This window comes from Mobula hypostoma, chromosome 13 (assembly GCF_963921235.1).
Source record: "Mobula hypostoma chromosome 13, sMobHyp1.1, whole genome shotgun sequence".
NCBI lineage: Eukaryota > Metazoa > Chordata > Chondrichthyes > Myliobatiformes > Myliobatidae > Mobula > Mobula hypostoma.
This window is the reverse complement of record NC_086109.1, coordinates 33,321,817-33,349,244: the sequence shown is the minus strand read 5'-3', so window position 1 is coordinate 33,349,244 and position 27,428 is coordinate 33,321,817. Positions and strand designations below refer to the sequence as shown.

The window sequence follows — 27,428 nt, the reverse complement described above, 5'->3', positions numbered from 1 at the left end:
CATCATCCTCAACCTCGAGGGATAGCCACAACGGATGGATGTGATAGACAGAGAAATAGATCAAAAGAAAAGGGAAAAAAAATCAGCCTTTCTAAAATGGCCGTTGCCAATAAACGATGGGAGGAATTAAACTTCATACCTTTAACAGTGGCTTAAATATTTGAAATAATTAATATTTAACAGATAGTAAAAAGTGACTAGGACTTGTAGTGACAAGAGTTAGCTTTATACCATAAGCTTAAATGATGTGCACCAATCAGATAAGCAATTTCTCCTCATCCAGCCAATAGGCTGACCCTGGACTTATTTCATAATTTACTGGCATAATTTACATATTACCATTTATCTATTTATGGTTCTATTACTATTTATTATTTATGGTGCAACTGTAACGAAAACCGGTGTCCCCCGGGATCAATAAAGTATGACTATGACTATGACTATTTGAAGTTTGTAAATAGTAAAACAAATAGCAAAATAGAATTTTCATGAGGCTGATGGAAGAACAGTGCAACATGAGCAGCACCTAGTTTACTATTCTTTCACATGAACACAAGCTACTTTTCTGGAACTTGCAAAGCAAGAGCTTTGTCACATCTAAAAAAAAACACAAAATAACCTCAAGAACATGCTCTCCTAATTAATTGCTATGTCCTACCTTGCATATATTTTTTTTTAATTCGATATCAGGACCTCCTTGATAAAATAGACTCGGGTTTAAACTGCTCTTAGAAATAAGTAGTTAAAGGTTTCAAAGAAGTTTACAGTTGCAGAATGCTGCTGTCCATGGTATTATTTGGTATTAATGCAACCTATTTTAAAGGGATGCTCATGACAAAAAGAAACACACAGAAGTCAGCTCCCTCTGAGAATACAAACATATTGGCAGTGCCCCAGTTCTCCAGATACAGTTATGAATGATTTTTGTGAAATATTGCTCCAACCAAAAAAACCCACTTTTTCTCAAATAGAACAGCAACTCTGCATTATGCAGCAGAGTTCATGCAGAATGTTTTGCAATTTTGTTTAGGATAGACTTCCTAATCCTACTCCACTGTTTGTACAGGAAGTGTGGTCAGATAACTGAGTCATGCCCGTACTGGTAAAGTCCCTGTGGTAAATTGGAAGCATAAGAATTTTAACTTTTGATATGATTAAAATATGTCTTCATTAATGACAATCTAGCAAGTTCAGTAATAAAACTCTTCTCTCAAGTGCCTTCACTTTCAAATAATGGGAAGAATTTGAAGGGAAACAGCAGAAACATTGAGTACAATGTTTCAGACATATAGAGAGAACAGGAAGCTACTTCACAGCACTAAATGCTCATGTAAACAAGTAACTATGAAAAGACTTTTCAACCACAGCAGACAGCTGAACATATGTAAACAATTAAATGTAAAGTGGCCGTCAAGCAGGAATCTTTATCGGTCTTTCTTTTCAGCTCAGAGGAAATCATATGTTTTCCATATTATTTAGATAAGTAAAATCAAAGCTATCATTTAATACTACCAATTCACTCTGGTGTTCTTTTCGTCCTATTTTAAAGTTATTTTTCAAAATAAAACTGTTAATTGTTATTACTGTTATTACGTGTTATTATGTATTTGAGTATCTGTGATTTAAGATTTTTTAAGTAATGGTTCAATAGGAAACAAAACAGACTTTGCTTCATTTATTAACAGGGGAGTACTTCTAATTGTGTGGATGTGACAAATGTGTTCATGGTTGCTTATTTTCCACAGTAGGAAATGCACAAAGTACTTTCTTTTCTCCATTCCATTTGTGCCTGTGATAAATCCAGAGAAAATTACATAGAACATAGAACAGTACAGTCCCTTCGGCTCATGATGTTGTGCCGACATTTTAACCTATGTCATGATCAATCTGACCCTTCCCTCTCATATAGATTTCCATTTTCCATTCATCCACATGCTTATGTAAGAGTCTTTTAAATGTTCGTATTATATCTGCCTCTATCACTAGCCCTATGTTCCATGCACCCACCACACCCTGTATAAAAAAACTGCCTCTAATATCCCCTTCCCCACCGATACTTTCTTCCCAATTCCTTAAAGTTATGCCCTCTTGTATTAGCCACTTCTGCCCTGGAAAAGCTCTTTGGCTATCCACCCCATCTCGATCTCTGCCTCCCATCATTCCGTACACCTCAATCAAGTCGCCTCTCGTCCTCCATCTCTCCATTGAGAAAAGCTCGAGCTCACTCAACTTATTCTCATAAAATATGCTTTCTAATCCGGGTATTATCCTAGTTAATCTCTTCTGCACCCTCTCCAAAGCCTCCACATCCTTCCTATAATGAGATGACCAGAACTTAGCAAAACGCTCAAGCGATGTCTAACCAGGGTTTTATAGACCTGTAGTAAGAGCTATGATTAGCAACAGGAGAATGAGTAGTATCTCATCTCTGTCAATGTAATTCTTGATCTAGCCAATAAAAAGTTTATAAGAACAACACAAACAACCTAATAAATCTCCTTCAATGCTGATTTCCATAGTTTCACTCTAGTATATCACGGCTACACATGTAGAATTTTTTTTCCTTCTATGGTCCTTCATGAGTGCACATCGTGTGCACACATTCCCAGGTTTTGTTGGTGCGCATGTAGAATTAATAACCGAGCAGCATATGTATAGCTCTTCCCTGTTCCATTTTGTAATTTCAAAACTTTAAATTAGTTTGAAGAAAACCAAGAGAATGCCTCACTTAAAGTAAAGAATAAACGTAAAACACACATTTCTCAGCTCTCTCGTTTTCCTTTGAATTAGTTTAATGTTTTGAAGTTATAGAACGTAGCATTTATCTCACTGTAATAAGGTCTTTAATATGGACTTCATATTTAAGCTTATTTCCAATCCTAATAAATTTAAGTTAAATTCCTACTATTCTGCGTGATATAACAAATTGTACATCAATGTACAGCAGCCATTAGTAATACACACAGATTGCTGGAGGAACTCAGCAAATCCAGCAGCATCTCTAGAGGGGAATCTATAGACTGGTTACACTTTCGCCCTTCTTGTTCTCATCACCTTCCCTCTGGTTCTCCTCCCTCCTTTCTTCCATGTCCTCTCCTATTAGATTCCTTCTTCTTCAGCCATTTACCTCTTCCATTTATCCCCTCCCAGCTTCTTACTTCAACCACACACCCCACCATTCACCCACACCCCCCCCTCACTCAGTCTCACCTATCACCTGCCAGCATGTACTACTTCCCCTCCCCCCACCTCGTCATTCTGCCTTCTGCACCCTTCCTTTCCAGTCCTGATGACAGGTTTTGGACTGAAACACTGACTGTTTATTCCCTTCCATAGAAGCTGCCTGACTTGCCGAGTTCCTTCAAGCTTTTGTGTGTGTTGCTCAAAATTTCCAGCATTCACAGAACATCTTGTGTTTCTGATTTGGAGCAGGTTTTAACAAAAAAATAGGTTAAGAATGAAATGTAATATAAATATCTGATTTATTACTTATCTTGCTATAGATGATTGGACTTTTCCAATTAGCTTCCTAAATAAATTAAAAGAAAGCATTTAGTTTTGTTCCTGTTGTATTGCTTTGCATTGGAGTATCTTTCTATAGGTCGATTAAATTGCATTGCAACCTAATGCACTAAATCAGACTGATGCACACAATTTCTACAAAAGACAATGGTCAATGGAAACATTAGAACCTTGTTCTTTTTTAAAGCTAACTTAGCTGAATGAATGAAATAAGAATTTAAACTGTTAACTTCACAAAAAATTAATTAATAAGTCACTTGTGATGATGAGGATGTCCACCATGTTGTCAAGTGAAACTGGCACAACCAAGTCTGTCAATGGCATTTGACAACTTTGTGATGAAGGAATGGATGGATGAGCGGCGAGTATTTTCATTCCATTGAGGAGAGTGTTCCAGGATTTTGAGCCAGCAGAGAATTCATGTGTAGTGAGATACTGCTAGAGCTCCAACGAGTTTCCTCAATAGATGGAGGCTGGAGCACATTTTGACTCTTAGCTTGATTGTGGGCTTTAGTAAAGGCCAGTGTTGGCTCTCCATGGTGACGATAATGGCCTTTAACCAACAGCTCCAGGTTTGGTAATCATGGGTAGAATTATCAAAATTGACGGTAGGAATGTACAATTTCTTGAGATCTTGCTTAACCTTAAATGGTTACAGAATTGTCCATAGGACCCAGCATTTGACAGACAATCTTGAGGCATGCCATCCTGATGTTCCAGATCACAAGTCCTGGAGAATCCAGTGTGATGACATTGTCTATAGGCCAGTCCTCCGAAGAATCTCTTCGTCAGGTGATTTCAAATATTCTTTTGAGTCACCATAAATGGAAGATTTATTTTTATATTTATGTTTAATTTCATATTTGTGTATAAATATATAACATATTTATGTAAATATGTTATAAGTAAAAGATGTTCAAGGAACTGACATTCTTGTAACATGTGGCCCACTATTCAGAGCTGTACTAAGGATATAAATCTAATAAACAAACACCTTCATATTTGGAGTTAGCAATCTGTTGCAGTAGGTATATGAAGTAACTTTGGCAAATGTGATATTAGCATCATTGTCTGTCAAGGTTAAACAAACTAAGAATAAGTGAGCTGAGGTGGCAGAGGTGATCCACATTGTCCAGAGCTTCATACTTCATGTAAATCGTGGTGCGATGTACCCTGTGACATAACAACAATATTTTTGATGCCAATCACCATAATCAAACTTATTGCATGCATCAGAGAGCTTATTCATAATGGTCCTATCCACAAACTCGACTGCAGTTACTAACCTGGCCTACTCTAGCAGTATCTCATGTTACATACCTCAAGGAGATCTTGTGACTTTCTTGTGAGAATGATGTAATGGTCTTTTGGAGGTCACCTGATGTAATTTTCCTGCCAATGTGAGGTCATGTGATGACATGTTCACCACGGGTATAAAAGGGAAGACCCCTGGTGACGCGGTTCGTTTTCCAGCTAGAACGTTCGTCAGTGTCTCCGTTCCGTTGCGTATTTGTTTTATGACGTAGTTTCATTTTTAAAACGGAGTGGTACGTTCTATTGCAAGGTACAATAGTGCTGGACTGGCAATTTCTGCTAGATTTGTTGATGTACCTTTTCAGTAGTATTGGAGAGTGAAGACTTTATCGAAGTACAGGATATGAAGGATTAAGAGAAGTCGGGAACGTTCAGCAGTTGAACAAAGGATCGACCTTATTGAGTCTTCATTGAAGAAGTAGCAACCTGCATCGAAGATAACTCCTGCTAAAAGAGCAATGTAGTTCATGCGGAATTTGCTCGCCAGAAGAAAGGTCAGTTGTTTTAAGCCGTTTATTTCATTCATCGTGAATCCTTTGGACAGAACCAGCAGGAAAGTCGCATCTATGAAGAAATCCTTCTCCAGAGAAGTCTCTCCCAATTGAATGTATAAATCTGTTGGACCTTCAAATCTACCATCTTAAGAACTGTATTTGACTTTACCGCTTTAAGAACTGTTTTCGCATTTATCGCTTTAAGAACCAGTACCAAGTGACGATTTGTTGAACGGCCGCATAGCAGTTAACTTCCATTTTTCGTTTTTTTTATTGTTTATCCGTGTTTAATAAATGCTTGGTTGTTTTTATATAACCTGTCTCAATTGATATCCATTGTTGCTGGTTACTTAACACTCACTACATATGACTTCTTTGCTTTCTCAAAATCCTGGAACACTCTCCTCAGTTAAATTTTGGGAATACCTTCACCATAAAGACTATATAAACAGAAAATGATAAAACAGGTTGCGTGCTGTGCTGTAAAATAAAGCACACTTCTTCCTGAGATTTTCACAGAAAAATGTGTTTAGTAAATTTGATTCACTCCATATGATGTCAATAAACAGCTGACAGTACTGCATAGATCAAAGGCTCTCAGAGCAGACAACATACCAGCTATGCAATGAAAATTGGTCCTCGAAAGCTAGATGTGCTTCTGCCAACCTGTTCCAATGCTGTTTCAACTCTATCATTTACCCCAAGATGTGAAAATTACCAAGGTAATTAGCAGAATTGGACAAATCCAATCTGGCTAATTATTAGTCCACATCATCAGTGATTGAGGGAGTCATTGACATCATTATTAAATGGAATTCTTCACCAATAACCTGATCACCAGTGCCCAGACTGGGTTTCAACTCCAGATCACTATGCAGCTTTGGTCCAAACACAGGCGAAAGAATTGAATATATATATTGATTGAGGATGAGCTTATATCAAATAGGTTATGCAAGCTGGATGTATACTGGGATATCAACTGATTAATTGTCCATATGTAATAATATTCTGGATTCAACTGAGAATCAATAAATGAGTCCTACGGCTTAATGGATATCTCAATATACAGAATATTATTGTGACCCATCTTGGTGACCCATATATCTCATAGGAGGTGTTCTAAAATGTAATTCTCATGAAATTCTTCAAAGAGATTTTATTCTTTGGATAATATGTTAAAATGAATTTTGGTATTGCATTCAGCAGAAGTGAATGAGATTCAGACATCAAAGTAATGTTTATCATCCAAAAAGTTCCAAAGCACTTGTTACGTACGTGCAAAGCAAGAATGACAATGGAGTAGTATGATTAAATGTTTTTACTGAGGTGCATTGGTAATGGTACACACGAGGGATCTTACAGTGTGGGAGCTATGAACCAAGCAGCTGAAACAAGAGTATGTACATGCAAAAGCCTGCGTCAGAGGGGAGTGCCTCTGTGGATATAGGCCCAGTTAATCAATCAGCTGCATATGCACCCAACACATTCTCGCAATCAATCTAATATAGTCCAGTATTTGTGTTATTTCCCACCTTAATGCTTAGGTGTGGGCATGTGACCAAGTGGTTAAAGCATTGGACTAGCGAACTGAAGGTCGTGAGTTCGAGCCCCAGCCAAGGCAACGTGTTGGGTCCTTGAGCAAGGCACTTAATCACACATTGCTCTGCGACGACACTGGTGCCAAGCTGTATGGGTCCTAATGCCCTTACCTTGGACAACATCAGTGTCGTGGAGAGGGGAGACTTGCAGCATGGGCAACTGCTGGTCTTCCATATAACCTTGCCCAGGCCTGCACCCTGGAGAGTGAAGACTTTCCAGGCGCAGATCCATGGTCTTGCAAGACTAATGGATGCCTTTAATGCTTAGGAACCTTATGTACAAATTCAGCGTTAAATTTCCAGCAATACAGGATTAACTACTGTTGAAATAGAGTAGTGTGTCTCAGGGCATGATACAAAAACAAGATTTATTCTTTTAAAATGAACTTTACAAAGAAAATCAGATAGGTTACGACACACCAAATCATCATAAAGAAAACAACTGATTAAAACAAGAGATTTTCATAATTTAAAGGCACTTATTTGATCTTAATGTCTGAAAATCAATGCATTCAGCAGTTTGAGGGGAAAAACATATTCACTAGTAACATTTCATACATGAATTGCAAAAGAACAAAGTACAAGTGAATGAAAAGCATGTCAAATCCTGTCCAATTTATTGGCGTCAGCCATAAATGATCAAATGCTTATATCAACACTGATGCAGATTTTACCTGGATTAAATCACATAACAGGGTGTGCTATTAGATGGTTTGTCTGTTTTATTTTACTGCTTTATTTTAAAGTTTAAGGTCTTTTTTCAGCAGATCTATACACATTTGCCAAACCAGCAATACTTTCACAAAACCACTAGTCCTTCTGTATTTGAAAAATGCCCAATTATAAATCATAAGTTTTTCGATGTCTGCAAAGACAAGTATTTCAGGTTGTATACTGTATACATTCTCTGATAATAAACAGAACCATTTGAAATAAATGTAAAATTTCAAAACAAAACCTACAGCAAAACAAATGTGCATTACACATGCTTAATCATGACAGCTTCAGTTATTCGCTTAATCACCAGTAGAAAACCACATTTGAAGGTTTTCTCTATCTTGCATCATGCCAGATTCTTCATTCTATTTTCCATAAGACATACAAGCAGAATTAGGCCACTGAGTCTGTTCCTTATTCGATCGAGGCTGATTCATTTTCCCTCTCAACTTCTTCTCCCCCTGGTTTTTGATGCTTTTACTAATCATGCACCTATCACCCTCCATTTTAAATACATCCATTGAAATGGCATCCACAGCTATCTGTGGCAAACAATTCCACAGATTCACCAACTTCTGGCTAAAGAAATTCATTCTCATCTCTGGTCATCTCAGTCTTATATCCTGAGGCTGTGCACTCTGGTCCTAGACTCCTCCACTGCTGGAAACATCCTCTCTACTTCGAATCTATCTAGGTCTTTCAATACTAGGTAGGTTTCAATGAGATCCCCCTTCATTCTTCTAAACTGAAGTACAGGCCTAGTGCCATCAAATGCTAATCACCCTTTCATTCCCAAGATTGTTGTTGTAAACCTCCTCTGGACCTTCTCCAATGTCAGCAGATTCTTTCTTAGATATGAGGCTTAAAATGCTGACACTGCATTTGCATTCCTCACTACCAACTCTACCTACAAGTTAACCTTTATAGAATCCTGCACTACAGCTCCTAAGTCCCTTTACACCCACAATATCTGACGTTTTTCCCTGTTTAGAAAATAGTCTATGCCTTTATTCTTTCAACCAAAGTACATGACTATACACTTCCTTGCACTGCATTCTATCTGACAATTCTTTGCTCATTCTCCTAATCTGTCCAAGTCTTTCTTCAGACTCACTGCTTTCTGAACACTAGCTACTGTTCCACCTGTCTTAATATGATCTGCAAATTTGGCCAAAAAGCCAACCTACCATTTCCATGTGCGACGTTTAAAGGTGTCGTTGGTCACTTGCATGTCAGATGCTGATGTGTTTCAAATGACTTTGAGTTCTTCTGTGAGGTTGTGGCAATCCATCCAGGGGACATAGCTCCTATGAGTGCCTTTTGACTGGTCTCTGACTCTCTCTGGAAACAGCATCCGCCCGCATCTCCACTGTCAGCGTGCCAGAAGAAAACTGCGTACTCATTTTTTAATGTCTCTTTTTTGGGCAAAAAGCTTTCTGCAAGTCACAAATCCTTCAACCATGACATTAATTGCCTGCTGAAAACATACTGACTCTTCCCTTTAAGAAAGTAAGGTGTGTTTTAAGTAGTGTGGTCTCATGTTAATTGGTGCGAGATGTACAAGGAAATGGGACTCCAGGTGAGGCAATAAGTACTTAGCATCATGGTTAATATTGGCTGGATTGTGGTATTATTAAAAGGAGAACACAGCATAAGTCTTGTGTGATGCCTGCATCATCTGATATATGAGAGTTAAATATGCATTTTGATCTCATGTATTTTTGAGGACCAATAACCTATATCCCAACATTTTAAATGAATAATCCCAAAGTCTTTTTTCCCCAAAATGCTGGAGTCAGCCGGAGGAGTATTCACCAAGTTTAAAGTTCAAAGTAAGTTTCTTATCAAATTAATACATCAACATATATACCTGAGATTCATTTTCTTGCAGGAATTTTCAATATATACAAAGAAACAGAATAGAATCAGTGAAAAACTACACACACGTATGGACACCCAATGTGCATAAGAAGACAACTTGTGCAATTACAAAGTAAACAAATAACAATAAGTAAGTAAGTATATAAATAAATAGTAAATAATAAGAACACAAGTAGTAGAGTCCTTGAAAGTGAGTCCATTGCTTGGGGAACAGTTCAGTGTTGAGATGAGTGAAGTGAAGTGTGGTTGAAAGGTAATAACTGTTCCTGACCCTGGTGAGAAGAGCACGGTTGTCCACATATAGTAGCTCAAGAATGGGCCCTTGCATGATTTTTGTTCGGGTGAGAAGAGGCGGAGGTGGAAAATATTTCTGTCAGTGTGGAACTGAAAGTAGATGCTGTCTGAGGTTGTCTCTTTTGCTTCTCATAGTATCACGCTAAGAAAGGTGGCAAAGAGCACTGGCACGAAACTAAGGTTGTGTTTTGGCACCAATGCTCTTTGCCATGCATACTGAAAAGCGGCCACTCGTGAGGCCCCAAGAGCGGGTCCCATTTCTGCAAAGAACCGAAGTCAGCATGTAATTCCAGGTCAGGGTCTTCAAAAGAACATCGAAAAGGAAAAAAAAAGAGATACCAAAGGTAGAAATAGAGCTGTTTCCAAAGTTGCAACCAAAGGAGTTGTCGTTAGGCGCTATCGTCCTCCTAAGCTCTTTCAACCTTGTTTACATCTTCCCTGTAGGTAGGCGATCAAAACTGCACACAATACTCCAAATTAAGCCTCACTCGTGTCTTATACCACTTCAACATACCATTCCAAGCTCCTGTACTCAAGACTTTGATTTATGAAGACCAATGTGCCAAAAATTTTCTTTACATCCCTATCAACCTGTAATGCCATTTTCCATAAATTATGGACCTGTATTCCTAGATCTCTTTGTTCTACAGCATTCCTTGGTCCCCTGTTGTTCACTGTATAAGACCTACTCTGGTTGGTCCTACCAAAATGCAATACTTGGCACTCATCTGCATTAAATTCCATCTGCCATTTTTCAGGCCATTTTTTCCAATTGGTCCAGATCCCACTGCAAGCTCTGATAGTCTTCCTTGCTGTCCTCTACATCCCAATCATCCACAAATTTGCTAATCCAGTTAACCACATTATTATCCAGATCATTGATAGAGAAGACAAACAACAGTGGACCCAGCACTGATCCCTGCAGCACAGCACTAGTCACAGAACCCCAGTCAGAGAGGCAACCATGTACTATCACTCCCCGACTTCTCCCACAAAGCCAATGTCTAATCCAATTTATTACCTCATCTTAAATGCCAAGCGGCAAAAACTTCTTGACCAACCTCTCATGTGGAATCTTGTCAATGGCCATACTATAGTTCACTTACAACATTATTGCTAGTAACTTGCTCAAAATACTCTATTAAGATTGGTTAGACACGACCAATTATGCACAAAGCCATGCTGACTATTGCTTATCAATCCATGTCTATCCAAATGCTTAGAGTATATACAATCCCTTGGAATACCTTCCAATAAATATCCCACCACTGATGTCAATTTCACTGGCCTATAATTTTCTGGTTTATTTTTAAAGCCTTTCTTAAACAGTGGGACAAACATTGGCTATCCTCCAATCCTCTGGTACCCCACCTCTCACTAAAGGTGATTTCAATATCTCTGCCAGGCCCTCTGCAATTTCTGCACTTGCCTCCCACAGAGTCTGAGGGAACACTTTGTCAGCCCCTGTGGATTTGTCTACCATAACTTGCCTGAAGATAGCAAACATCTATTCCTCTGTAACCTCTATAGGGTCAGTGACCTCACTGTTGCTTTGCTTCATTTCTATAGACTCTGTATCCTTCTCCCAAGTAAATACAGATTCAAAAAATGCATTCAAGATCTCCCCCATCTCTATTGATCTTCCAGAGGACCAATTTTGTCCCTTGCAATCCTTTTGCCCTTAACATATCTGTAGAATCCCTTAGGATTCTCCTTCACCTTGTCTGCTAGAGCAATCTCATGTCTTCTTTTAGCCCTCCTGATTTCTTTCTTAAGTGTTCTCTTGCATTTCTTATACTCCATTAGTACCTCATTTGTTCCTGCTTGCTTATTTTTAACCTCGTACTGCTACGGTCAGAAGTTCCCACCTGCTTCAAAAAGAGCAACAATTATACCAGTGCCCAAGAAGAGTAGTGTGAGCTGCCTTAATGACTATCACCCAGTAGCACTCTCATCTATGGTGATAAAATGCTTTGAGAGGTTGGTTATGGCTAGAGTCAACTCCTGCCTCAGCAAGGACATGGACCCACTGTAATTTGCCTATCAGCACAATAGGTCTACGGTAGATGCACTCTCAATGGGTCCTTACATGGCCTTAGATCACCTGGACAGTACAAACACCTATATCAGGATGCTGTTTGTTGACTATAGCTTAGCATTTAACACCATCATTCCTACAGTTCTAATCGATAAGCTACAGAACCTGGGCCTCTGTACCTCCCTCTGCAATTGGATCCTTGACTTCCTAACCGAAAGACTACGATCTTCACGGATCCGTAATAATATCTTTTCCTCGTTGATGATCAACACTGGGGAACTTTCAGGGTGTGTGCTTAGCCCACTGCTCTACTCTCTCTATACCCGTGACTGTATGGCTAAGTTTAGCTCAAGTGCCATCTATAAATTTGCTGATGATATAACCATTGTTGATAGACTCTCAGGTGGAGATGAGAGGGCGTACAGGAGCGAGATATACCAGCTAGTTGAGTGGTGTCACAGCAACAACCTTGCACTCAACGTCAGTAAAACCAAAGAGCTGATTGTGGACTTGAGGAAGAGTAAGGCGAGAGAACATGAACCAATCCTCATAGATGGATCAGAAATGGAGAGAGTGAGCAATATCAAGTTCCTGGGTGTCAGGATCTCTGAGGATCTAACCTGGTCCCAACATATCGATATATAAAGAAGGCAAGACAGCGGCTGTATTTTATTAGGAGTTTGAGGAGATTTTCTTTGTCACCTAAAACCCTCAAAAGCTTCTACAGAGCATTCTGTGGAGAACATTCTGACAGACTGCATCACTGTCTGGTATGGAGGGGACCACAGCACAGGATCAAGAGAAACTAAAGAAAGTTGCAAAATTAATCAGCTTCATCTTGGGTACTAGTTTCCATAGTATCCAAGTCATCTTCAAAGAGTGGTGCCTCAGAAAGGCGGCGTCCATTATTAAGGACCCCCATCACCCAGGACATGCCCTCTTCCCATTGTTACCACCAGGAAGGAGGTACAGAAGCCTGAAGGCACACACTCAGTGATTCAGGAACAGCTTCTTCCCCTTTGCCATCCAATTTCAAAATGGGCATTGAACCCATGAACACTACATCACTTTTTTTTAACATTATTTTTTGTACTATTTTTAATCTAACTATTTAATATACATATATACTTGCTGATTTACTTAATTTTTTCCATATTATCATGTATTGCATTGTACTATTGCCGCTAAGTTAACAAATTTCACAACATATGCCAGTGATATTAATAGGAAGAAGCACAGTCGACATTTTGGGCCGAGACCCTTCGTCAGGAATTTCCAGCATCTACAGATTTCCTCGTGTTCCAGTGATATTAAACCTGATTCTGATTCGGATTCTGATTCTATCTCATTGGGAATTCTCTTTGACAAGTTCTTTCCCATCTTGTCCTTTTACAGTATAGGAGTCCCAGACAATATGTGGAAAGCTAAAATCACTCATTATATCAACCTTATGTTTCTTGTAACGGTCTGCAATCTCTCTACTGATTTGTTCCTCTTAATTCCTGCAGACTGGTGGGTGGTCTATAATATAACTACATTAACTTGGTCATACCTTAATTGTTCCTCAGCCACACTCATAATGCCTCAGAGGACGAGTTCTCGTCTCTGTCCTGACTGAGCACTGCCATGACATTTTCCCTGAGTGGTAACACCATGCCATCCCTTTTAATTCCTCTCACTCTGTCACATCTAAAACAAGCAACCCCAGTTTATTGATCTGCCAGTCTTGCCCCTCCTACACTAATATCTACAATATCATAATTCCATGTGTTGATCCTTGCCCTGAGCTCATCTGCCTTTCCTGCGATACATCTTGGATTGAAATATACACAGCTCAGAACACAATGCTCAAGCTTTTGGTTCCTGACTTTGTCTGAGGTCTTAACAACATCTCTCTCCATAACCCCTCCTCTATCTGTTCTGGCACTCTGGCTCCCATTCCCCTGCAACTTTAGTTTAACCCTTCACCCTCCCCCCACTTCCTCCATTCCCCCAAGCAGCACTAGCAAGTATCCATTTCAGGTTCAATGTTCTGGTAATTAATACTTGACCTTGTCTGCGCAATACATCCTCTGTGATCTATTCTTAAGCTGCTCCTATTTCTCACCCATGTACTTTTCCTCAGCAATATTATCCAAAACATAAAATTGTGTAAGCTGATTGCACTCAACTTTAATTCACTCACTTGATCTCTCCAATGACATCAATAACTTGTCAGACTGCTTATCCGACCCCCAGGTCTCAATGAGTACAAAGGTTGAAGTTATTGTCCTCAGATTTGACTTCTTTTCTCTCTTCCTAGCAGCTGTCTGAACTAGACCTATATTATTATGTTAAAATGTGCCGAGATGAGAGTTGGATCACATATAGCCACCACCAATAAATGTGACTAAATCTGTAACATCGCCCATCTCCACATTGTGTTCTAACTCAAAGCTACGCCTCTGTTATCTCTAGAAGTTTCAATTCTAAAGCACCCCTAACCCCCATACTTCTGCTGTTAATAAATCTGCTGACACAAAGTGGCCTAACTTATATGAGATTCTTTTCAACTCAGAGCCCTCTACGTCAGATCTCAGATAAGCATCCTACAGTTATTCAAAACTTCCATGCTTATATTCATGCCAATCTCCCTGATAATCATCACTCTGAATCCTTTTACCTATCATTGCTCCTCTAATTCCATCCTCCTAATTATCTCTAGACTTAATTGCTCCACCATTCATGCCCTTGCTCTTTGGTCCACAAAGTATCATGCTTTGGAATTCTTCCACTCAATTTCATGCCCCATAAACCTTTCTTCCTTCCTTTAAGACAACAAGTCAGAAACAGAAAGGCACTTGAGAAAAGGGATCTGCAACCCAACTTAAAGCAATTGTTGATGAATTTATAGTCCTTTGATCATTATTATCCATTACAGATGTTTGCCATTCTCTGTGATGCATCACATTATAACATTGGTGTACTTCTATTATACTTGTGGAAATGAGAGATGAGCAACTGACTCGTGTCAGTTGTTCATCTCTTTGTATCATGGTCTTTTACCAGCATCAAAGTGGAAGGTCTCATATTTTTCCAATTGGTAGGAAGCAGACAAAGTCAGACGAGTTCAAACAACCTCCAAGAAACTTCCTCAGAGACAATCTCAGAGAACTAAATCTTTTATTAATACTTACAAGCTGTGATTGGCTTTGATATCATAAGACAGAGCTGAGCTATCATATAGCAGGCAGCCACTTGACACGTGGTCCTGGAAACTAACCATGGTATTTGCACACACAGTGATTGATTTCCCAACATGCATATTTGTGTAGATACGTGAAATGACCAAACAGAATTCTTACCTTGGCCAAATATACAGGGAACGTGATGGGTCACGTGAGGACAAAGAGACAAAGGATTGTGTTGATCAGATTCCAATCAACATTTTGAAAGGCTCAAACTCCAGTCCATGACACTGAAAAGATTAGGGGACAAGGAAAACAATAAATTCTTCAGAAGCTGGAATCTTGAGTAACATACACAAAATGCTGGAGAAACTCAACAAGTCAGACACCATCTATGGAGGGGAATAAAAACCGACTTTTCAGGCCAAGACCCCTCAACTATCAGGCTCTTGAACCAGTAGGGATAACCCCACTCAACTTTACTCACCCTATCACTGAACTATTCCCACAACCTATGGACTCACTTTCAAGGACTCTTCATCTCATGTTTTTAAAAGGAATGGGGTGAGAATAAAATGGGATTAGAGCAGGATTGGTTTAAGTGGATTAATGATAGCTGGAGCAGACTTGCTTGGCCAAAGGGCTCTCATTCACTATGATTCCATAGCTAAAACAAAAAAAAAACAATAACCATTAATCAGAAATCCAGATAAACCTGATTACTTAGTCAAATCAAGATAACAGATATCTACACCATCTAGGATTAAATTGTTAATGTGAAAAAATGAAAGCTAGAAATCACATCAACAGAGCAGGTTACGTACTCACTGGAGAGCAAATATGGCAAAGTGTGGGAATGGCTGGTCAATTTTCTGCAGGTACCGTTCCTCCCTCAGCTTTAAGCACCAAAGGTGAGAATGTGACCCTCAGGCGCCAAGATAGGGATAGTCAAGGGAGAAATATGGAGAAGACAGCTAATAAGTGCAATATTCTTGATTCCTGCAAAGTTAAAAAGAAAGACTATAGGGTAGATAAACAGAATGGAAATGTTGCAGGTTAGGGTTAAAGTAGATTCAATAACACTGGACAACAAAGATTTTGCTTCCTGAATACTTTTGGATGTATCTTATGGATTTGGGGCTGCTGATCATGAAAATCACCATGAAATTTCCCTATCACACATCATTCTGTTAAATCATCTATGAAAAGTTTTCTATCTTGTTCAGGCATGCCTGGGTATGCTTAGACAGGACAGATGCTACATGGCAGGACAGATTTTAGAAAGGCTATAAAAACATTTCTCACACACTGTTCTATACATTGTATATCACTTTACAATCACATTGATGCACGTGCTCTATGCACATAGCATATTGTGTGTACTCATTATAACAAAGTAATTGTATTTTCAGGAGTATTTGTGATAGCAAAATGTTTTGCCAATGTTGCAACAGCCACGATACTTTCTGTTATATTTGAGGTGAGTATATGCTTATATTTCAAAGATGGACCATGGCTCCTCTTATTGAGAAATCCCATGAGTTCTACTTTGGGCGACCAAGACAAAGCCTCACACTCGTTGTACAACATGCACTGTTGATCTTAGAGCTTGGCTCAGATGTACTTGGAAATGAATGCTTTTCACTGTCCCGACGATTTGGTGAGAGCAGAAAGATCGTGAGACAGACTGCTACTTCTGTCTGACTAGTATGTCTGGTTTCTCTGCTAAAAACAAGAAATCCGTTGAATGCCCTAATCTCCCTTCAGCCATGAAACCTGGACTACATGATAGTAGTCTTCCTGTACCAAAGCCACCAGAGACATGGAGGCAGATGAAGATACCATGATGCACGAGCCAGGAATGGAAAATGACACTGACACTGGTAGAGACTTTGAACGCTTTATGTTGAGTGAGCCTCATCAGGTAACTCAATCTGAGTTAAGTGACCTGGTCAGAGACTTAGGTTTGCCAAAGGCAAAAGCAGAACTACTAGGTGAAGACTGCAAGGATGGTATCTGCTGTCACCAGGCACAAAAATTTCTGTGAAGGATTTTGATAATTGAGACAGATGTTTCTCAGAATAACTGATGCCAAGATTAAGGAACGCATTTTTGTTGGTCCACAAATCAAATAGTTCATCAACGACAGGCAATTCGAAGAACCTCTATTGGGACTAGAGAAAATCGCATGGAAGGCATTCAAAAGTTCAACACTTCACTTTATTATCAAAGTATGCATGCAGAATATGACTCTGAGATATGGCTTCTCCAGTTAACCATAAAATGCAGAAAGATCCTTGGAGCTCCCCTCCCTCATGAAAAAGAAAAAGGAACAAAACTCACAAACCCCAAACCTACCCAACCTCTCCACACAAACTAACAGATCATCAGCCTGGACATGGCAGATGAAACATCAAACCCCTAACCCGCAAGTGGCTCCCACACAATAAACAGCATTCAAACCCCCAACCTCTCCCTCACCAAAAATAGTAACATATTGCCCACCTGCCCATTGGAAGCAAGAAACAAAGAGTAGAAAAGCTGAAGGAGACAGATATAAACTACAGTCCACACCGATAATCACGTGTCCCAGAATTTCAAAAACACCCTCCATCATCTCGAGGAGAAGCTTGAACTCAGTCCTTCCATGGGGATTTCACCTGCTGAGGAGCAACCTCCCAACCCCAGGCCTCCTCCGTATTTGCCTCAATATTTCAGTCTTCCTTAACACTTCGATCAGCAAGAAATGTGTTTTTTTTTTCATTTCAGGATGAGGGCTTCTCATTTCAGAGGGCTTCTTCCCCTCTGCCATCTGATTCCTAATTGGAGTTTGAAGCCTTGGACACTACCTCACTTTTTTTAATATACAGTATTTCTGTTTTCGCACATTTTAAATAATCTATTCAATATACATAATTGATTTACCTGTTTATTTATTATTATGTTTTATTTTATTTATTATTATTTATTTTTCTCTCTCTCTCTCTCTCTCTCTCTCTCTGCTAGATTATGTATTACATTGAACTGCTGCTGCTAAGTTAACAAATTTCACATCACATGCCCCTGATAATAAACCTGATTCTGATTCAGTTCTATTTGGTGCAATAGAAATCTCTCACTTTTATACATATAATTAAAACTAAACTTGATACAATATTAGAGGATTATAATGTAATATTTCCATGTGATTAAGGAAAATTTTAAGTTAAATATTCAATTTGACAATTAAAAGAGCTATTCTTAGTGCATACATGCATCTAATCAGAATCAGGTTTAATATCACCAGCATATATCATGAAATTTGTTAACTTTGGGGCACCAGTGCAATGCAAAACATGATAAATATAGGGAAAAAAGTGAAGCATAGTAATTATGTATTTGTATATTAAATACTGAAGCAGTTCAAAAACAGAAATTTTGAAGAAAGTATTGAAGTTGTGTTCGCGGGTTGAGTGTCCATTTAGAAATCAACAGTCTATGCGATTTCCGTGATCCTAAGTTTTGGAAATACATCTTACCAACTTTGTCATCTAAATTTGATTAAAGCAATCACTTTTCAAGCCACAATTTCATTTTTCATCACCACCATTTGTCGTAATGACATTCCATGAAACATTATGTACCAGCTAATGGGTGCCCTGATACTGGAGACATTTACTCAGGCACTGACTCACTTCCCATGCATTCAACAGTCTTTGTTAAGTAGGAACAGTTGAGTAAAGGAAAGGTTTTTGATTTGCAACAGGATTGTTCCTAATGAGAGATTTCCACAGTAAAATGTAAGCAAAGTGAATCAGAAGACGATGGTTACTATTCAAAGACAAATTTAACTTGCAAAATCTAATTATTTGATATATTTTTCTACCAAGCATACATATGGAAACCACACTGCAGCTGACAGGAAGGCTCTACAACACGTGGTCTGAACTGCCCAATGCATCACCGGCATCAACCTACCTGCCATCAAAGACATATATTCACAAAGTTGCTGGGAAAGGGTCAGTAACATCATAAAAGATCCTACCCAATCTGGTCATGAACTGTTTGTCCCACTCCCATCAGGGAGGAAGCTATGCAGCATCCATGCCAGGACAATCAGACTCCAAAACAGTTATTTTCCCCAAGTAGTAAGGCTCCACCCACTGACCCACCTCTCCACACCCACACAACCACTACTTTATCATTTCCTGTCAGAGTCACCTTATATAAGGACACTCTATGCCTTGCGTCACTTCATGGGCATACAATCAATCTATGTATGTAAGCCATCTTATATACTTATTTTTTAGTGCTTTTTTATTATTGTGTTCTTCATCTTATTGTTTTTTTTCTCATGCTGCATCAGATCCTGTGTCGTTCTCCTTTACCCTTGTGTACTGGAAATGACATTAAACAATCTTGAATCTTGAATCCTGAATTCTCTAAGTGCTGTTTTTTGTACAACAGAAGCAAATACATAAATGAATTCAATATAGGCTTGGTTTCACTTAATATGGTCTTAAAATGCTGCAACAATAGAGGTATTGTTTCTTTAAATTCACCTTGCCCTGCCCTTCCCAACCTTTTTTGACACATGTTCAGAACAGAAAATAGCTTCAGTCATATTAGTCCAAATTCAAAACCTTATAATGGATTCCATTTTCTGCTCTGCATGTTATTCTTGGATTGTGCTCTCTTCACGTATGTTACTCTAGACCAGGGTGTTTTTTTTTTCAACGCTCTTTCCATATTTTAGTTTTGAAATACAGCCAGATGTTCTTCTGTGAGTATTGCACTGAAAATGCAGGCCAGCTGGTGCAGGAATCCTGACCTCATTCCAAAGTGGTTTTAACTGTGGTATTTTAAACTGAATCTCCAAGTTACCACTTAAAACAGAACTCGCAGATACATGTACAAAGGATGCAAATACTTTACATGTAATTTACGTATAGCTATTTTGAAAATTTAACCCAATGACGTCCCGTCACTGAATTGTTAAAGCAGGAACAAATGATTTGGGACAATTGGTTCACACCATTGTTTTTTTTTGCTGCCTGATAATCTTGTCTTCTTTTCTTTATCTAATACTATCAATATAACCTATTATTATCTACACACAGGTGCCTCTGTACTAGGTACAGGAATGGAACCCAGTGTGGTCTTCTGCTGAAGTATAAGATTCGAAGTGTTGTGCATTCAGAAATGCTCCTCTGTTGTAATGCGTGGTTATTTGAGATACTGTTGCCTTTTTGTCAACTCAAACCTGCCAGGACATTTTATTTATTTATTTAGCTTGGCAATACAATGCAGAGTAGACCCTTCCCGTCCTTAGAGCCACGCTGCCCAGTTCTGACCAACCATGGGACAAAGTACAATCACCCATTAACCTACCCAATGCATCTTTGGACTGGGGGGGAACGAAACCGGAGCACCCAGGGAAAACCCACGCATTGCATGGGGAGGACGTACGGAAGGCGACTCCTTACAGGACAGTGCTGGAATTGAACTCCGAACTCGGAAACACCCTGAGCTGTAAAAGAGTCGCACTATCATGGCGCCCATGACCTCTCTCATTAACAAGGTTTCTTAACTCACAGAACAGGCTCTCACTGGATGTTTTTTTTTGTTTCTTGCACCATTCAGAATAAACTCTAGAGACTGTTGTGTGTGAAAATCCCAGGACATCAGCAATTTTTGAGATACTCAGACGACCCCACCATTGCATGTCAAAGTCACTTAGGTCACATTTCTTCCCCATTCTAATGTTTAGTCTGAACAACAACCGAACCTCTTGACCAAGTCTGCATGCTTTATGTACTGAGTTGCTGCCACATGATTGGCTTAGTTATTTCCATTAGCAAGCAGATGTATCTAATAAAGTGGCCAATGAGTGTATTATTTGATGAAGAGTACTTGATCTTTGCCCCATGTATTTATCTTGGTTATGCATAAAGTCATCCATTCTATTGCCTTCCAATACTCTTTAAAGAGACAAGTTACAACTTATTCTCCACTTGGAGTATCTTGTCCGATAACATCTTGTTGATATTCAGTATTTGCCTCGAGCAACTCTCTAGGTTTTCATCAATGTCAAAAACATTGCGTTTTAGACAGAAGTTTCAGTTTTGTTTTCCTACCACCACTTCATCTCCTCTACTCAGTGTAAAATCAAGAGAATAATTTAGCACAAAACCCAATCAGCTCATTTACTTGAGGAAAAAGGTAACAGTGAAGAGACGCCTAATAATGGTTTCAAGGATTGTGATATGGAATAATCCCCATCCATTAATCAGAAAATAGGCAGCTTGCAAGCTTCATTCATATATGTAGCCAGCACAAACTAATAATGTTCATTATGATACAACCATTGTTGGTAGAATCTCAGATGGAGACGAGAAGGCGTACAGGAGCGAGATATGCCAACTATTGGAGTGGTGTCGCAGTTACAACCTTGCATTCAACATCAGAAAGACGAAAGAGCTGATTGTGGACTTCAGGAAGGGTAAGATGAAGGAAAACATACCAATCCTCATAGGGGATCAGAAGTGGAGAGAGTGAGCAGTTTCAAGTTCCTGGGTGTCAAGATCTCTGAGGATCTAATCTGGTCCCGACATATCGATGCAGTTATAAAGAAGGCAACACAGCGACTATACTTCATTAGGATTTTGAAGAAATTTGGTATGTCAACAAATACACTATAAAACTTCTATAGATGTATCGTGGAGAGCATTCTGACAGGCTGCATCACTGTCTGGTATGGTGGGGAGTGGCTACTGCACAAGACCGAAAGAAATTGCAGAGGGTTGTAAATTTAGTTGATTCCATCTTGGGTATTAGCGTACAAAGTACCCAGGACATCTTCAAGGAGTGGTGTCTCAGAAGGGCAGCGTCCATTATTAAGAACCTCCAGCACCCAGGGCATGCCCTTTTCTCACTGTTGCCATCAGATAGGAGGTACAGAAGCCTGAAGGCACACACTCAGTGATTCAGGAACAGCTTCTTCCCCTCCACCAACCGCTTCCTAAATGGACACTGAACCAATGAACACTACCTATCTTTTTTAATATATATTTCTGTTTTTGCATGATTTTTAATCTATTCGATATATGCATACTGTAATTGATTTACTTATTTCATTTGATGTTGTTATTATTATTTATTTATTTTCTTCTTATTCTATGTTATGTATTGCATTGAACTGTTGCTGCTAACTTTACAATTTTCACTGCACATGCCGGTGATAATAAACCTGATTCTGATTCTGATTCTGATTCTAAATACTGAAACTTGGTAGTGTTAGTTAAAGCCAGCCTATGGTACTTAAAGGTAGCTGTATTGAAGCAGCATCAATCTGCGACATGCACGGGCAAATCTGATCATGCAAAATTGTGTATTGTAGAAGAAAGTGGGTACCAAGGATTTGGAGATTCACTGTTTTTATTTTATATAGTTTATTCTTTATAATTGTCAAACGTTGTCATTTTTGTTGCATGCCATGCCAACATACCACAGCAAATTCCCAATACATGTAAGTGTATATGACAATTAAAGTCTATCCTTGATTCTTGATTATTGGAGATCTTGGTGGAAAAACTCAGATATCCTAATGTCAATACCAAGAGCTGGATTTATTGACAGATAAATTCAATGATCTCCCAGAGGTGACCAAGGTGTTCAAAGTTCATTACATCTACGTTACTTACCTACCAGTGATTGTCATCAACCAGAAGCTGTTCAAATGGTTCCGTTTATTATCAGCAAATGTATACAATATACAACCTGAAATACTTGTCTTCGCAGACATCTATGAGAAACAGAACCCGGAAAGAATGAACGACAAGAAGACGTTAGAACCCCGAAGCCCCCTCTACTCCCACCCCCCCATCCAAGCAGCAAGAATCAACGCATCAACCTCCCCTCTCCCCCACCATTTCAGCAAAACAGTGTTAGCACCCTCCACCGATCAAGCCACTGCAAAGCTCCCAAAGAGAGACCATGATCTGCAGTCAACAAAAACTATTGTTTATCCAAAATTTCGACATGCCACGGGCTCTCCCTCTCACTAACAAGGCACAGAGAGATGTCACCCATTTTCACAGCAAAAGGGGAGACTGACAGTCGCTGTTACAACATTACAGTCTACTGCATCACTTTTTTTTCAGAGATTCTCTGACTCGAGAACTGGCAGCAAACGTTCCCCACATCAAGAGAGAGAGAGAGAGTGCAATTGCTCAACTACAGACTACCTCCATCTGTACATCCACTGCAGTGGAATCCTGAGGTTCTTCTCCTGCAATGCCTCAGTGGGCAATAAACGCCTGGAATCAGCTGTCCACAGGGCTGTGCAGAGCTGCACCCTGGAGACACCATTTTCCAAGCAAAGCCTGGAGGATGTCGGAAAATAGTCAGCCGGTGAGCTCCAGGAGCACGAACTCATCTGCCATAAAGAAAAACGCAGTTTGAGTGCTGTTGCAGATCAGGACCTCAACAGAACCCCAGCCACCTTGAAAAGGAAAAAAGACATTAAAGAGAGGAATTTAAGCTGTTTATGCAGATGAGTTTGAAGCCAATTGGTGCCATCTTAACTCCACCCAAGAAGAACACATTCTTGCATTTAATGTTGCTGTCAGGCTACAGTTTGAAGACACTACCACTATATGGTTTAGCACTATGTTCTATGAAGGTCATGCAGTATGCCTTGTCCACAGCTTATCTCCATGCTCAGGTTTTACTCTATCAGATACGTCCCCCTCCACCAGCCTCCTCACAGTTTAACAAGCTTCTTTTGTCTCCCTATTTCAGGTCAAGCTTCCAATGAAGAGTCTTGGACCTGAAACATTAATTCTGTTTCTCTTCCTGCACATACTGATGGACTAGCAAAGTATTTCTGGCATTTTCTGTTTTAATCCTCAACACCAAGTGCTCAGTTACACTAAACCAGCTCTAGTGGATGGTCCATATTGTCCAAAAGCTATCCATAAACCAGTACATAGAAACATAGAAAATAGGTGCAGGAGTAGGCCATTCAGCCCTTCGAGCCTGCACCGCCATTCAGTATGATCATGGCTAATCATCCAACTCAGAACCCTGTACCTGCCTTCTCTCCATACCCCCTGAACCCTTTAGCCACAAGGGCCATATCTAACTCCCTCCCCTCTTAAATATAACCACTGAACTGGCCTCAACTGTTTCCTGTGGCAGAGAATTCCACAGATTCACCACTCTCTGTGTGAAGAAGTTTTTCCTCATCTTGGTCCTAAAAGGCTTCCGCTTTATCCTCAAGCTGTGACCCCTCATTCTGGACTTCCCCAACATGAGGAACAATCTTCCTGCATCTAGCCTGTCCAATCCCTCTAGGATTTTATATGTTTCAATAAGATCCCCCCTCAATCTTCTAAATTCCAACGAGTATAAGCCTAGTTGATCCAGTCTTTCTTCATATGAAAGTCCTGCCATCCCAGAAATCAATCTGGTGAACCTTCTTCGTACTCCCTCTATGGCAAGAATGTCTTTCCTCAGATTAGGGGAACAAAACTGCACACAATATTCCAGGTGTGTTCTCACCAAGGCCTTGTACAACTGCAGTAGTACCTCCCTGCTCCTGTACTCGAATCCTCTTGCTATGAATGCCAGCATACCATTCGCCTTTTTCACCACCTGCTGTACCTGCATGCCCACTTTCAGTGGCTGGTGTATAATGACACCCAGGTCTCGTTGCACCTTCCCTTTTCCTAATTGGCCACCGTTCAGATAATAATCTGTTTTCCTGTTCTTGCCACCAAAGTGGATAACCTCACATTTATCCACATTAAATTGCATTTGCCATGAATTTGCCCACTCACCTAACCTACCCAAGTCACCCTGCATCCTCCTAGCATCCTCCTCACAGCTAACACTGCCGCCCAGCTTTGTGTCATCCGCAAACTTGGAGATGCTGAATTTAATTTCCTCGTCTAAGTCATTAATATATATTGTAAACAACTGGGGTCCCAACACTGAGCCTTGAGGTACCCCATTAGTCACTGCCTGCCATTCTGAAAAGGTCCCGTTTATTCCCACTCTTTGCTTCCTGTCTGCCAACCAGTTCCCTATCCACATCAATACCTTACCCCCAATACCATGTGCTTTAAGTTTGCACACTAATCTCCTGTGTGGGACCTTGTCAAAAGCCTTTTGAAAATCCAAATATACCACATCCACTGGTTCTCCCCTATCCACTCTACTAGTTACATCCTCAAAAAATTCTGTTGGATTCATCAGACATGATTTTCCTTTCACAAATCCATGCTGACTTTGTCCAATGATTACACCACTTCCCAAATGTGCTGTTATCACATCTTTGATAACTGACTCTAGCGTTTTCTCCACCACCGACGTTAGGCTAACCGGTCTATAATTCCCCAGTTTCTCTCTCCCTCCTTTTTTAAAAAGCGGAGTTACATTAGCCACCCTCCAATCCTCAAGAACTAATCCAGAATCTAAAGAGTTTTGAATAATTATCACTAATGCATCCACTATTTCTTGGGCTACTTCCTTAAGCCCTCTGGGATGCAGACCATCTGGCCCTGGGGATTTATCTGCCTTTAATTCCTTCAATTTATCTAACACCACTTCCCTACGAACGTGTATTTCCCTCAGTTCCTCCATTTTACTAGACCCTCGGTCCCCTACTTTTTCCAGAAGATTATTTATGTCCTCCTTAGTGAAGACAGAACCAAAGTAGTTATTCAATTGGTCTGCCATGTCCTTGTTCCCCATGATCAATTCACCTGTTTCTGACTGTAAGGGACCTACATTTGTTTTAACCAATCTTTTTTCTTTTCACATATCTATAAAAGCTTTTACAGTCAGTTTTTATGTTCCCTGCCAGCTTTCTCTCATAATCTTTTTTCTCTTTCCTAATTAAGCCCTTTGTCCTCCACTGCTGGACTCTGAATTTCTCCCAGTCCTCAGGTGAGCCGCTTTTTCTGGTTAATTTGTATGTTCCTTCTTTGGAATCGATACTATCCCTAATTTCCCTTGTCAGCCACGGGTGCACTACCTTCCCTGGTTTATTCTTTTGCCAAACTGGGATGAACAATTGTTGTAGGTCATCCATGCGATCTTTAAATGCTTGCCATTGCATATCCACCATCAATCCTTTAAGTATCATTTGCCAGTCTATCTTAGCTAATTCACATCTCATACCTTCAAAGTCACTCTTCTTTAAGTTCAGAACCTTTGTTTCTGAATTAACTATGTCACTCTCCATCTTAATAAAGAATTCCACCATATTATTGGTCACTCTTACCCAAGGGGCCTCGCACGACAAGATTGCTAACTAACCCTTCCTCATTGCTCAATACCCAGTCTAGAATGGCCTGCTTTCTAGTTGGTTCCTTGACATGTTGGTTCAGAAAACCATCCCGCATACATTCCAAGAAATCCTCTTCCTCAGCACCCTTACCAATTTGGTTCACCCAATCTATATGTAGATTGAAGTCACCCATTATAACTGCTGTTCCTTTATTGCACGCATTTCTAATTTCCTGTTTAATGCCATCCTCAACCTCACTACTACTGTTAAGTGGCCTGTACACAACTCCCACCAGCGTTTTCTGCCCCTTAGTGTTATGCAGCTCTACCCATATTGATTCCACATCCTCCCGGCTAATGTCTTTCCTTTCTATTGTGTTAATCTCCTCTCTAACCAGCAATGCCACCCCACCTCCTTTTCTTTCAAGTATATCCCTCCTGAATATTGAATATCCCTGAATGTTGCGCTCCCATCCTTGGTCACCCTGGAGCCATGTTTCTGTGATCCCAACTATATCATATTCATTAATAACTATCAGCACATTCGATTCATCCACCTTGTTACAAATTCTCCTTGCATTGACACACAAAGCCTTCAGGCTTGCTTTTACAACACTCTTAGCCCTTATACAATTATGTTGAAAAGTGGTCCTTTTTGATTTTTGCCCTGGATTTGCCGGCCTGCCACTTTTACTTTTCACCTTACTACTTTTTGCTTCTACCCTCATTTTACACCCCTCTGTCTCTCTGTACTTGTTCCCATCCCCCTGCCACATTAGTTTAAATCCTCCTGAACAACAGTAGCAAACGTTGTTCAGGAGGATTGCTTACACTTCTGTCAAAGTAAATGATTTTTAAGACGACATAGAAAAAGTTTTAAGAATCTCAAAGTTACCTTGACAACTTGCAGCATCCTCATTAACACATGGGAATCTTTCATGCTCCAGTTAATGCATGTCCTGCTGAGTTCCTCCAGCAGATTATTGGTTACAGTTTCATCACCTGCCGTCTCCTGTGTCTCTATGGGAACCTCTCACCTGCGATCGCTCAAAGTGAAGAAGAGCATCTTGAAAGTCATTAAGGACCTCAAACATCAGGAGACTATGCACAAACAGTAGAATACACGTGT

General features: G+C 39.8%; 1 protein-coding gene across 1 annotated transcript in view; it reads right to left on the bottom strand.

The window, feature by feature from the left end:
- Positions 1-19,117, bottom strand: part of LOC134355532 (high mobility group protein HMG-I/HMG-Y-like) — a 103,961-nt gene extending 84,844 nt beyond the window's left edge. The window contains exons 1-2 of the mRNA XM_063065535.1: positions 19,050-19,117; positions 15,203-15,315 (exon numbers count right to left, since the gene is read on the bottom strand). The gene's annotated coding sequence lies outside the window, so the exon portion shown is untranslated. The remainder of the gene's footprint in view (positions 1-15,202; positions 15,316-19,049) is intronic.
- Between the last annotated feature and the right edge of the window lie 8,311 nt (positions 19,118-27,428).